Source organism: Podarcis raffonei, chromosome 12 (genome assembly GCF_027172205.1).
Source record: "Podarcis raffonei isolate rPodRaf1 chromosome 12, rPodRaf1.pri, whole genome shotgun sequence".
Classification (NCBI taxonomy): domain Eukaryota; kingdom Metazoa; phylum Chordata; class Lepidosauria; order Squamata; family Lacertidae; genus Podarcis; species Podarcis raffonei.
Window position 1 is genome coordinate 48,661,935 of NC_070613.1, and position 12,562 is coordinate 48,674,496.

At 41.3% G+C, this 12,562-nt stretch overlaps 1 protein-coding gene across 4 annotated transcripts in view; it reads left to right on the forward strand.

The window, feature by feature from the left end:
- The window catches only part of TRAK1 (trafficking kinesin protein 1), a 140,992-nt gene that overhangs the window by 44,981 nt on the left and 83,449 nt on the right, over nucleotides 1-12,562 (forward strand). For all 4 annotated transcript variants that reach the window (XM_053359598.1, XM_053359611.1, XM_053359609.1 and 1 more), the window contains exon 2: nucleotides 7,421-7,707. The gene's annotated coding sequence lies outside the window, so the exon portion shown is untranslated. The remainder of the gene's footprint in view (nucleotides 1-7,420; nucleotides 7,708-12,562) is intronic.

The window sequence follows — 12,562 nt, forward strand, 5'->3', positions numbered from 1 at the left end:
AAGTCAACTTGTTTTTGTGCACTTGTGTATGCACATCCATTAGGCACACAACTTTCTCTGTACTCTCAGTGGTACAGCTGTTTCCAGATTTTGTTAATCATTTGTTTTCCTTGTCCCTCTTTGTGTCCTAAACTGAACTTCCTTCACAGAGGCATCACCAATCAGAAAACTGAGCTTGTTTTATTTGCAAAGGAAACTCTTGAGTCCAATTTCATATCCAGAGGTGGTCTGAATATAATTCTAGTCGCTCTTCCTGGACTTTGATCTTTCAGCTGGATGTGAACATGCTGCCTCTTATGGCAGCTGCATTTTTTAGAATTTAGGAACATGATGTGTTATCACACTCTGCCTTCCTACTTAAGCATGAATTCTTCCAACTCTGAAATATGGTTCATGGTTCTGTACACTGTTCACCATGGTTAATGCATAATCAGGAACTGTAACTAGCTTCAAAACAAGTTGGTGTAACAATAGCACCAAACCATAGTTAAGTTCAACAGGGACGCGGGTGGCGCTGTGGGTAAAACCTCAGTGCCTAGGACTTGCCAATCGTATGGTCGGCGGTTCGAATCCCCACAGCGGGGTGAGCTCCCATCGTTCGGTCCCAGCTCCTGCCCACCTAGCAGTTCGAAAGCACTCTTGAGTGCAAGTAGATAAATAGGGACCGCTTTATAGCGGGAAGGTAAACGGCGTTTCCGTGTGCTGCGCTGGTGCTGGCTCGCCAGCTGCAGCTTCGTCACGCTGGCCACGTGACCCGGAAGTGTCTTCGGACGGCGCTGGCTCATGGCCTCTAGAGCGAGATGAGCATGCAACCCCAGAGCCGGACACGACTGGCCCGTACGGGCAGAGGTACCTTTACCTTTTTATAGTTAAGTTCAAGGAGAACTTGAAAAACAAGAGGATGGATTGGGAGCATGCAATCTGTGACCTACTCCCATTCCTTCATCTTAAAATGTAGGGACCTAGGTTCAAATCCCTGATGGATGTGCAACTTGCTGAGAGGTCTTGAGCCAGTCATGATCTCTCAACCTAAGAAAACTTGGAAGGGTTGCTCTGAGACTAAAGTAGGCAGAAGAGGCCATGTATGCATCTCTGACCTCCTTGAGGAAAGAAATTTGCTATGGTTAAGGAATGGTCTATGCTACATTTGTATTTGCACTTAAACTTAAATTGCTGCTCCATGCAAGGATTAATCAAACACTTCGTTTTTAGCTCAGCTCTACAATTTATCTTGTAGGGTCTCTGCACGTGCACACACACACACACATACACACACACTTAAATATAATCACAGTTGTTACTGAAAGACCATGTTCATGACCAGGCAGCTAGTGGTCAGAGAATAATCCAGGTAGCAATTTTGGCTAGCAAGACTAGTTGCCTAAACCTTCCTAAGCAGCCTTTTAGTGCTTCTATGTATGGTAACAGCTTGGAGTTACAGGAGTGAATATCACAGACCTTTCTAATATATGCAAACTGTTCTGGTGATGGTTCTTTTTCCATCTGAGCTTGTCATGGAAATGCTGCTGTGTGCTTTGGTGGAGTGATATCAAACTGCCCCCAGAGACTTAGCTTGCAGCTGTGGTTTGTAAGCAATATTAGAATGGCTGTTAAATAGTCATCTATACAAATCCTATGAACACCTTTCTTTGATGGTTCTTTTTTAAAAAAGGTTTGCATTTGCAACATGGTTGTATATGAGAGATAGAGGCCCGGTTCACATACAATGCTAAACCAACCATGGCTAACGGTACGAATGTGTAGAATCATAGAATCATAGAGTTGGAAGAGACCACAAGGGCCATCGAGTCCAACCCCCTGCCAAGCAGGAAACACCATCAGAGCACTCCTGACATATGGTTGTCAAGCCTCTGCTTAAAGACCTCCAAAGAAGGAGACTCCACCACACTCCTTGGCAGCAAATTCCACTGTCGAACAGCTCTTACTGTCAGGAAGTTCTTCCTAATGTTTAGGTGGAATCTTCTTTCTTGTAGTTTGGATCCATTGCTCCGTGTCCGCTTCTCTGGAGCAGCAGAAAACAACCTTTCTCCCTCCTCTATGTGACATCTTTTTATATATTTGAACATGGCTATCATATCACCCCTTAACCTCCTCTTCTCCAGGCTAAACATGCCCAGCTCCCTTAGCCGTTCCTCATAAGGCATCGTTTCCAGTGTACTTGGAGCAAAAATTGTAGCTGCATCACTTCCTGCTTCTATGCTATCCAGAGCTAAGCCTTGCATGCAAACCTGGGCTCTGCTTTGCCTCGCTCCCAGAAAATGACTGGTGGTAAGCTAAGAACAAGCTTTGGCTGCAGCTCATGGTTTCTCTGGAGCAAGACAAACACTAAGATGTAACACTAAGTCAAACCATAGTTTAACTCCAAATAGCACAGCAACAGCAAGACAGGGGGAGGAATGAGGCTGCTATGATTTGTTCTTGTTGTTGCCTGCATGTTCACACCTAGGTAGACATGATTTGGCTTAGTATTACATGTGAACCGGGTCATAGAAAAAAGGTGATGTGATGAAGTAACGACAACGACAACTGGCTGGGTTTCCCCAGCCACTCTGAACAACAACAACAACAACAACAACTGGCTGGGTTTCCCCAGCCACTCTGGGTGGCTTACAGCACATAAAACATTAGACATTAAAAAATAATAATCAGTAAGCTTATGGCTGTTAATTGTATTTCTCAAGACTGTTTTATAGATAGATATGGCTAGATAATGAGATAAAATATGTGGAAATAGAGAGAAGGAGGTATAGGGATGTTTAAGGCTAAATAATACCAAAGATTACAGGGCAGAGCTCAAAAGAGTAAAAGATTCAATCAAGAATGTGTGTGACCCACTCCCAACTGGGGGCAAAATAGTAAGCAGGCACGGATATAGGCAACATAAACATCTAAAAAGGGTCTGTCTGATTTGGGCTATATATATGGCGGAAGGGCACTGCTGGCATATGGCAGCATATGCTGTTTTGGAAGATGTACAAGTTAATGAGCTCCTGATAGCATGGCAAACGTTGTTAATGATAGTTTCCCTTGATTAGAGATGAGGAGAGAGTTGACACCAGGATTTGTGGCAGAAGCAAAGTCCTGGGTTGTTGCTGGTGAATAACAGCCAGAGGATAAGATAATTGTCCTCCCACAGATGTTTACGTACAGAATTCCTCTTAGCTTGCCAACTCATAACTAGTTAGAAATGGGTAGCACCATATCCCTTTAAATCCAATTTAAAAATTAATTTTCTTAATCAAATGACAATAAAATATTGAGCCATATGTAACAGTATAATATGTTGTCTTGGTCATTAGATGTATATACACTCTTGACTGAATCTCATTTTTTTTTTTTTTTTGCTGTACATAGTAATGTGGCACACCTCTCTGTCTTGCATTGCTGGGTCTCTTGTAAAAATGTTCTCTCTTGCTGTGTGTGTGTGTGTGTGTGTGTGTGTACACACCTACTTTGTGTGCTACAATATATCTGACAGCCACAAGGCCCTCTATTGTTCATGTATGTATTTTGAGTTGAAGGACTGGCTGAGTTACTATAGTAATTGAGCAAATAAAAGATATACCCCTGCCTATGGGTGGGACAGGAAAGAAATTTAAACAAAGATATGGAATCTAAGAACATGAGAATTTCAAACGGTGGCTTCCTACCATTCAAGAAAGATAACCTTAAAAATGAGGGTTCAGAAGGGATGCAGTAAGATATTCTTGTCTAGAACGTTGACATTTTAAATATGCGATTTGTTCTTTAGACCACAATTGTCTTGTTGCCTGATAGGGATTGTGACTGCAGATGGACTGATGGACTTTGGTTGGGGTTCGAAACCGGGAAAGGGGGTGGTAGGGCTTCGGGAATCCAAAGGGTGTAACAAACATATTTTGTTTTAATTAAGTTGGTTTTGCCACTAACATAAAAATGGGGATTTTGGGGAAGGGATTTGGGGCCGACCTTAGAATAAGATTGTTAAGAATAAGTGTTGATGTATAAAGATTGAGGTTTTTAAGTTAAAATGGGTTAATTAAATTGATCGGGTGAATTTAGGAAAAGTATTTTAAGAAAAAGTTTTGAAATATAAAGATTGAGGTTTATAAGTTAAAATTGGTTAAGTAAAATGAATCAGAGGAAACAAGGTAAAGAGGGGACAAAAATTTGCTGAGCTAAAAATTAGAATTGGAATACAAGAAGGGCAGGTGTGGGGAAGTCAAGGAAATTGGGTATGGAAGCAAATAATGTAAACTTTTTTTAACTGTTGCTTTTTCTTTTTCTTTCTTCTCTCTTTTTTCTTTTCTGTTTTTCTTTTATATTTTTTGAAAATTTCAATAAATATATTTTTTTTAAAAAGAGATAGGGATTGTGACTAAAGAAAGAAAAAGTATGAGCAGTGCTATGTTTTAAATGTATGGTTTTGTCAGACAAATTTGTACATAAATGATTCGACTGAGATTTAGTAAGTTATTATATACTTCCAGGGTTTATTTTATAATGGATCTCATTTTATAATGGATCTCACCTCTTTTTCTTTTGCTGCAGTCGTGGCACCCATGGCACTTCTATCAAGTTATGAGTCCCGGCACCCAGTGGCAGATGTACAAATTATTCTGTAGAGGGCAAAAGTCTGCACTGCTGCCCTCCTCTCCCTGAACTCACAAGTGATGAGTTTTATGCAGTAATTAAAACAAAACAAAACACCTATGTAAGTTCTCCAGTGCCACATCTAGTTTCTTTATAGCTTTAGAGGTGAAACTTTTAAAAAAAACAACAACACCCTGATCTCTTTACTTTTGAAGTTCAGCTATGAGGGATACTTATGAAAGAAAACATACATAATAAAAAGAAATGTTTAAGATAATCATGTTAAGCATCAAGTTCCTAAAGCCAATACTTTCACAACTAGCTTTTCGCTCAGTAGAAGGAGAGAACAACTTTCTAGTTCAGCGAATGAGTCTTTGTAAGCAAATTGTTCGAGGTTCTTTGACTCCAGATTCGCATTTGGATGAACTCCAGATGCAGTGAGCACCAGCACCGGAATATACCTGGAAAGCTCACTGGGCAGGCAGCAAAAATTTTCACCTAGGGGCACATGCCTTGTTGATGGTTGCATTCAATCAGTTACGCACATGTGCACACATACAGACACACTCAGGCAGCAAATGTCAACGGATCATAATACCTCGCGCTCAGATTATACATGCTGCACCTGTGCAAGACAATACACCGTGTTGCAACCCATTTCCAAAGCACAAAAAGAGGAGGCAGAACGCCTCTCATTGCTAATGCCATTTACCTTGGGGTGAATGCAGTAAGACTTATTTCTGAATAGACATGAAGAAATGAGAAGCTGCTTGCTCATTGCACCAGGACTGGCTGTGATACAGGCCTTCAAAATTGCCTCTGGCTGTGCAGATGTTATGTCCTTGCTTGTTCAGTGGTTGCCTAAGTTGTGACAGAGGAAGGGGAACAACAGTTTACAGTGGATAAATATTAGCAAAACCAGCTGTATTTGCTTAGGCTTGGTTTCACTTGGGGCAGAAGATTAAGGCTAGGTAACCAGTAATGGGAGAGCAACAGTTGTGCCACTGTTTCCCATTCTACTGGCTTAACATGAAGAGTCAATGCTGCTGTTGAGTCAGTGATGGCACTTTAAAAACTGTATTGGCATGGGGAAGATTCAAAGCATGGGCTCCTCCCAATACTTTAGGCTTAGGGGTTTTTGCTTTGGCCTCCCAAGGCGGAAAGGAATGTGACCACTGCAGTACCCATGTTGCTTGGCTGACTCATGTCCCCAGCTTAAAGAAGCCAAGTCACAGGCTTCATCAAAGTGTGCCCTACACAAGGGCTAACCATACTCTGCAGAACAGGAGTGGCTAGAAGGTAGGTTTGAAATCTAGTAGATTTCTGGATGATTTGCAGTAGATCATCAAAGGTTTCTAACTCTTAAATAGCTTTAACAACAAAGCAAGTTTTCGCAGCTAAATGAAGCTGTTGAAATGAAGAAAGCTAACTAGTTGCGGACTTTTGGTGTGAATGGGCTGTGTGTTTGTGAACAGAAAACAAGTTATTAGGCTCAGAATATGCTCAGGGGTACCATGCCCTTTAATTCTTACTACATGTTTCAAAAAAACCCTTACTGCATGTTTTCTTACTACCTGACTCTTTTTGGTAGGTTTTGGGTTCTAGTAAAAAAAAACCAAAAAACATGGGAGACCCAACAGGCCTAAAGTGTGCCCATTGCTCCTTTAGAAGGACTAAATGTCCCTTCTTTTGTGTTGGTTACTTATAGAAGCTGTGCTTCGAAGTGGTGGATCAGGACCAATCAGGAAGTCAAATTAATCTGGTCAAAGGATTTCTAGCATGTGTTTGGTGAGGACTAGACTCATTTTCCAATGACTTTGTGTAATGGAGTAAAACTGGAATTCCACAGCATTAAAGATCCATACAACATTTGCTTCCGATTCCATACAGAAAAATACATGGGAGTTAAGGAAGTATTCCACAATGAGGATGAGGGTGCCTTATCTCTAAAAAAATTCTCATAATGAGAACTCGGTATACCGCAGAGGTATGGACTATTGGGAGCTACTGTGGGCTGAAGAATGTCTGGACTGTGGTTATTGAAAGACTGATATGAGTTGGAGTCATTTAGACATGCCCTTCAATGCATTGAGTGTATTTAAGGATATGACCCGGCAGAGAGATATTTTTGAGCATGTGGGTTGTTGCTCACAATAAAAGTTAGCCTGCTTTAAGGGACATCAGTGTATGCTGTAGTTCTTTGGCTTCTTCTTGCCATGCAAGAAGTACCCAGTCGTAAATGGAGTGCCTGATATATAGCCGAACTGGGGGAGAAAATGTGACTTTTGACTGACTGCCATAGTCACTTTTGAAAATGGGTATGTCTCTAGGGCAGGAATTGATATAGTGATTGTGCTTGGGAACACCATAATTGGTTTAATCCTGCCAGCCATTGCCATGCTTTAATCTTCATTTTCATTGGTGGCAGTTCCGGCCTTTTTCATGTGTGAATAAATAAAATCTTGGACAACAGGTGGTACTGGTTATGGCAGCTGAGCCTGGGCTCCCATTGATGTGGCAAATGATAAGATGCTATTGCATCATATTCATCGATCTTAGGCACCCTTATGGGTTCTTCTGTTCGTTTTTATTTGAAACTGGAAATTGGAGACTTCCTCAACCTCTGACTTTATCCTCAGGCTCTAACCTTCAAATGCATCTATTTAAGAATAAAATAGAGACCGTTTATATGCTGACAGCTGCCATGTACTTTAGAATTGCTGAAAAAGAGCAAACAGCTTAAGAGTTATGTTTTGATTAACTCTATTGTGACTGCCTGAATTAAACCTTGCTCACATTCTCTCTCTATCCGGTGTATGTTTTACAGACCTCCCAAGGAAGCCAACTACTGCAAAGAAGGAAGGTTGCATTTTCTACCTCTGCCAGACCCAGTCTCCAGCGCTGGCCCCCCTGATGGCAGTTGGCACTTCCCTGTAAAACCTGCCAAGCTGGACGCCACAGCTTTGAACGACTGCACTTTGGCTGCCACTGTGCCCTTTCCTGAGACAACCGACCATGCAGTCCTAGCCTGTCATGAAGAGCACTATGTAAGCGAAGCTGTGGAAAATGACCCATCAGACTACAGGGAGTACAGAGATGCTGGCACCATTACTGGTAGGTTGTTGACCAGTTGGCTGTTGACTTGGCTATTCTGTCCATCTCCTTGGAGGTAATAACCTGCCTCCCCTGCAGAAGCCAACAACATTGCTTCTTGCAGAGCTAAAATTAGGCATACTTGACTAGATTCCAGAAAAGATTCATCTTCTTGCAGGGCTACTGACACAGCTCTAGATTCTCTTATGGGAGATGCTTCATGAAGACAAGCACAGGAACTCTAGTATTCTCAGTGAAACTTTATTCAGATTTAATCCAGAGAATAGGAAGCAAAAACCTACCCTTGTCTGAGGAGCAGATTCTACGACATCACAAATCATGCATGTTAGCTTTTGTGTTACATATTGAAATTACATATTGAATTTATTGTGGGGGATGCTGGAGGCTAGTCCATTAGGGCTATTGGGGCACAGCCCTCCCAAGGATGGTGCTGATATTGTTGTTGTTGTTGTATTTCATTTCATTCATTCATTCATTCCACACCCATCATCAAATAAATAAATAAATAAATAAATAAATAAATAATCCCCCAAGATCTCAAAGCCACAAATTCTTTCCTGTCCAATATATGTTACTGTCAATCTGTTGTTCTCTGGCCAAGAAGGTCTCTGCAGCACTCAGCCAGTCCTAATCAAAAGTATAGCTAGGGCAGAGAGGGCCCTCTCATATGTCTCTGAGCAGAAGAAAACAGGTGACTGATCAGGCTGCCTAGAAGTCAGCTCCAGTATGAAGGCTTATGCTCCATCTGTTGTCATGAGGCGAACCAGCAGCTTCAGTGTTGACCTTGTAGGGGTGCTGAGAGGGGCAGTCTGAGCATACACAGAACTGTTTCCTGAGGCCACACCTTCACCACACCATGTACACCCCTACTTCTCTCTCTCTCTCTCTCTCTCTCTCTCTCTCTCTCTCTCTCACACACACACACACACACACACACACACACACAGAGAGAGAGTTCACTTTTGTGATTGGGTGGGATGAAATAATTGTTTTTGACTTCGCAAGGTAAGTTTCTCCCTGAGTTGGAAGGCACATGGATGCTTGAGAGTGATGGGGAGAATGTTTCTCTGCAGGTGTGATGCAGCCTCCATTAACTGTAAAAGTCTGGAATTTTAATAGGTGCTTGTGGTTACTGTTTTTGGCTGCAATTGCTGTCTTTTCATTCTTAAAGGTTGTTCAGGCCGTTGAAAAGTAGCGAGCATATTCCCATAAAAATTCTTGAATTCAGTATTTTTTGCAGGTCCTGACTGGATCTCATCGGGATTCAGTTCAAGCATAGGGATTTAGGGTTATGTGCACCCCAAACAGCCCTGTGATTCAGGCATTTCTGTTTTGCTTTAAAAAGATTGCAGGTAAACAGCATCAAGAAACTGAATTTCTTACAGGAAACATGTGCTCTGGGCATGTTGCAACAAAATCGTGCTTATGACTCCTCTTTCTAAGTATTCCGCGATCAGGAAGAATTTAACTTAATATCTTCCTTCTGTTTGTGTGTCAGAGCAGCTCATCTGATCACAGATTATCTCTTGACAAGGTGCCATATAACAGAAATACAGGTTTCTTGATTCTCTCATTTGCTAAAAACAGTGTTATTTTATACACTTCCTTCTTTCATAACATCCTGCAGGGAATCCTTGAATGGAGGTTCATTCAGGGACTGATACAGATTGTACAAAATGGGGGAGACATTGGGCTATCTTTTGGGATGGTCTTCAGCACAAGGTTTTCATGATACTTTTTAGCCAAATTATAAATGTGCTGTTAAATAACTGAAATCTGATCTCCTTAGGGCTAACACTTATATTGGTTTGATAAATAATCTCCTGAGCGTTCTGTCGAACACCACCATTCTTTAAGCAATTTCTTTGTTTCTCAGTTTGCAGTTCTCTTGGGATTTTCATTCTTTCCCCATGTCCAGGTGACTGTCATATCTATATCGCTTCTTCCTTCTGCAAAATCTGCAAGAACTAACTTCTTTTACTTAAGCAGTGTTATACACAATGATTTTTGCACTATTGAATTTGCACTGCCTCTTACTGAATTTCCCTCTTTTCACTTATTTCCCAGTGTTTCTACTAAAAGTTCTCTCTCTCTGGTTTTTGGACTGGCTTCTTGGAACTCTTCTCATTCTAACACTATCAATCTCTCCCACCCACGCCCCCTAAATGGTGACTGCTGTGTCTGTTGCTGGATTGTACCACTTCAGCCTGTGGCAGGGGTAGCAATCTACCTCTGTGACTATTGCCACCATCCTCTTCAGTGTGTCTAGATCAAATTCCTCATTTTTTGCATGTCACTTGCTTGTTCTGCAGGTATCTCCCCAAGTCCCATTCCTTTAGGGAAAGCTTATTTGAACCATCACTTTCTCAAAGCTCCAGTTGCAACTTGACTTTCTATCTCATTGGTGATGGGAACAGTCTGTCATGTAATTAGTAGCCAGAAGCCCCTAAAAGCTCTCTTTTCCCAGCAGCTTGGAATGAGCCAGGTATATGGAAAGCACTTAGCTCGTGAGATGCTGCGTTAGAGCTGCATCACAATTTCCAGATGTAGATATATCTCTCTATAAAAATAGCACACATAAATAATTATTGTTGTGGTTAATTTCATTTATTTATTCCTGGGATGTGTATCTATGTGATTTACAATGCAGTAAAAACCATGCATAGAAGAATTTCATATGTAAAAACATCTAAGACATTTGCATGTATGAAGGCAATGTTGAACAACAATTCACGTATGAAATAAATGTAGATCCAGTATAGATACCAATTGGATAAATGTCTCCACTTAGAAGTCTTGTTGAATAGCCATTCCCCCACCCCATGTCAGAGTACCATTACATGGCAGAGCAGTCTGCCGTTTAAGTAGGCTTCCTTCCTTCCTTCCTTCCTTCCTTCCTTCCTTCCCTCCCTCCCTCCCTCCCTCCCAGACTCATTTTTGTTCAAGCCCCCCTGCATGGCTGTTGACTGGACGACAAAACCCATGCTGAGAGGCTGCAAGTACATATTCTCCTAAATGTTTCACCTTATAGTTTTCATTTAATGTGCTTACTATTTACCGCCAAACAGTTCAGTGTCCAGGTTCAGCTGCACTCCGCATTTGTGAGTAATTGGGAACCCGTAATCCCCAGCAAAAAAGTAGTCTGCTGGCTGGCCCATAATGTTTTCACTCACTGTGAGAGAGGTATGGATTTTCTATCAGACTTCCACTGGGAAAGCAGAATGAAGCTTAACTCTATTGATATGCTGAATGATTTTGATATGGCTAAGGAGCACTAATGAATGGAGCGCATTAAATGCTTGTCCTAACCTTGTCCTCTCCTCCCACTAATATTTGTCACTGTGCCTTTTTATATACCTTTTTCTAACCTGTTTGCTACTTCCTTTGTCTTTATTTGGAAATTGCTCTATTTGCATTCTGCCTTGCATTAGAAAGTGACAAGTTGATGATATGAAGCTATAGCACCATCTAGTGTTCTTGCCTTCAGTGTGATTTTTCTACTTCTAGGAGAAATTTTGGAGGGATGCCCTGGCCATGAAGTAGGCTACTTGTTCAAATAGCCCAAATCTGGAGGTGCAAGCCTTCCCCCCCCCAAAGCGGGGTTCAGTATAGTATACATTTACTTTGACATCCTTGACACGTGACAGATTCCAGAGGACCACACATATGCACAGAAAGACAGAGAGACACACAGAGAGAGACTCTTGCGGAACTTCTAAAATATCAAAAGATATAAACCACAATGAATTTGTGGATTTGTTAGGTGCTTTATAAAAAATCATAATAATTTTTACTTTTGATATCCAAGATGGGTTTTTAATCTTTTAATGCAGTTTATATTTAATTGTATTGTGGTTCAGCTTAAATGCTGAATTACAATGGTAAATGAACAAAAGGCGCATTGTTAACAGTTATGTTCTTTGCTTTTATGAATAGCGTCTTGCTTCTTCCGCGTCTCCCTCCATCTGTCTGGACAGTGTAGGTTGTAGAAGTATTAGGGGATAACAAAAGCCTCTATTCTTTCTGGTGGTGCAATCTTATTTTTTTGGTGAATATGTCTTGTTATTGCAGAAGAGGAACTGCGATAAAAAGCACCATTTATTTTTCTTTCTGGGTTTGCTGTTTAACTTTTCTATTTCCTTTTGACTGGAGTAAAGATCTACATTGGTGGAAAACAAACCCCGCTAATGAGTATACCTGCATGTTATTCTGACATGTTTTTGATTTCTATAATATATTGCGCACCAGTCTTTTCCAGATTATTTTAAAGTAGCTTTTATCTCAAGTGCACTGAGGTGTGGTATATTTCTTGGAAGGTTTTTTTTTAAAAATAAAAAAGGTCAGTTCCTATTGTAATTGCTCAATATACAGCAGATTCTAGTAACAAAGCCAGTGTTGTAAGAATGGTGGTGTCCATATGTCTCCTCACTTTGTTTTGTCAACAGATGGCCTTTCTCACTTGTCAGGTTACCGATCAGTTAATAGCAAGACCAATCTGCCTCATTCCCTCCCCCCCAGTGTATTGGCAGACTTCTTCCCCCCTTTCCATGACAGTAGGCAGCTTTTGGCGATACAGAGATCCCTTAGGAAAGGAAGACCCCCATCCTAATTTCATCTTGCCTTATGTCAAAGTAGCTGCCCAGAGTAGGATGGGCATTACCAAAAAAAGAGATAGGAAATGCATCTCCTAACCCCTCCCCCTAAAAAAAACCCCTTCTAGATGGAGGGCACAAGGAGAAGGGGACGACAGAGGACGAGATGTTTGGACAGTGTTCTCAAAGCTACCAGCATGAGTTTGACCAAACTGCGGGAGGCAGTGGAAGACAGGAGTGCCTGGCGTGCTCTGTTCCATGTT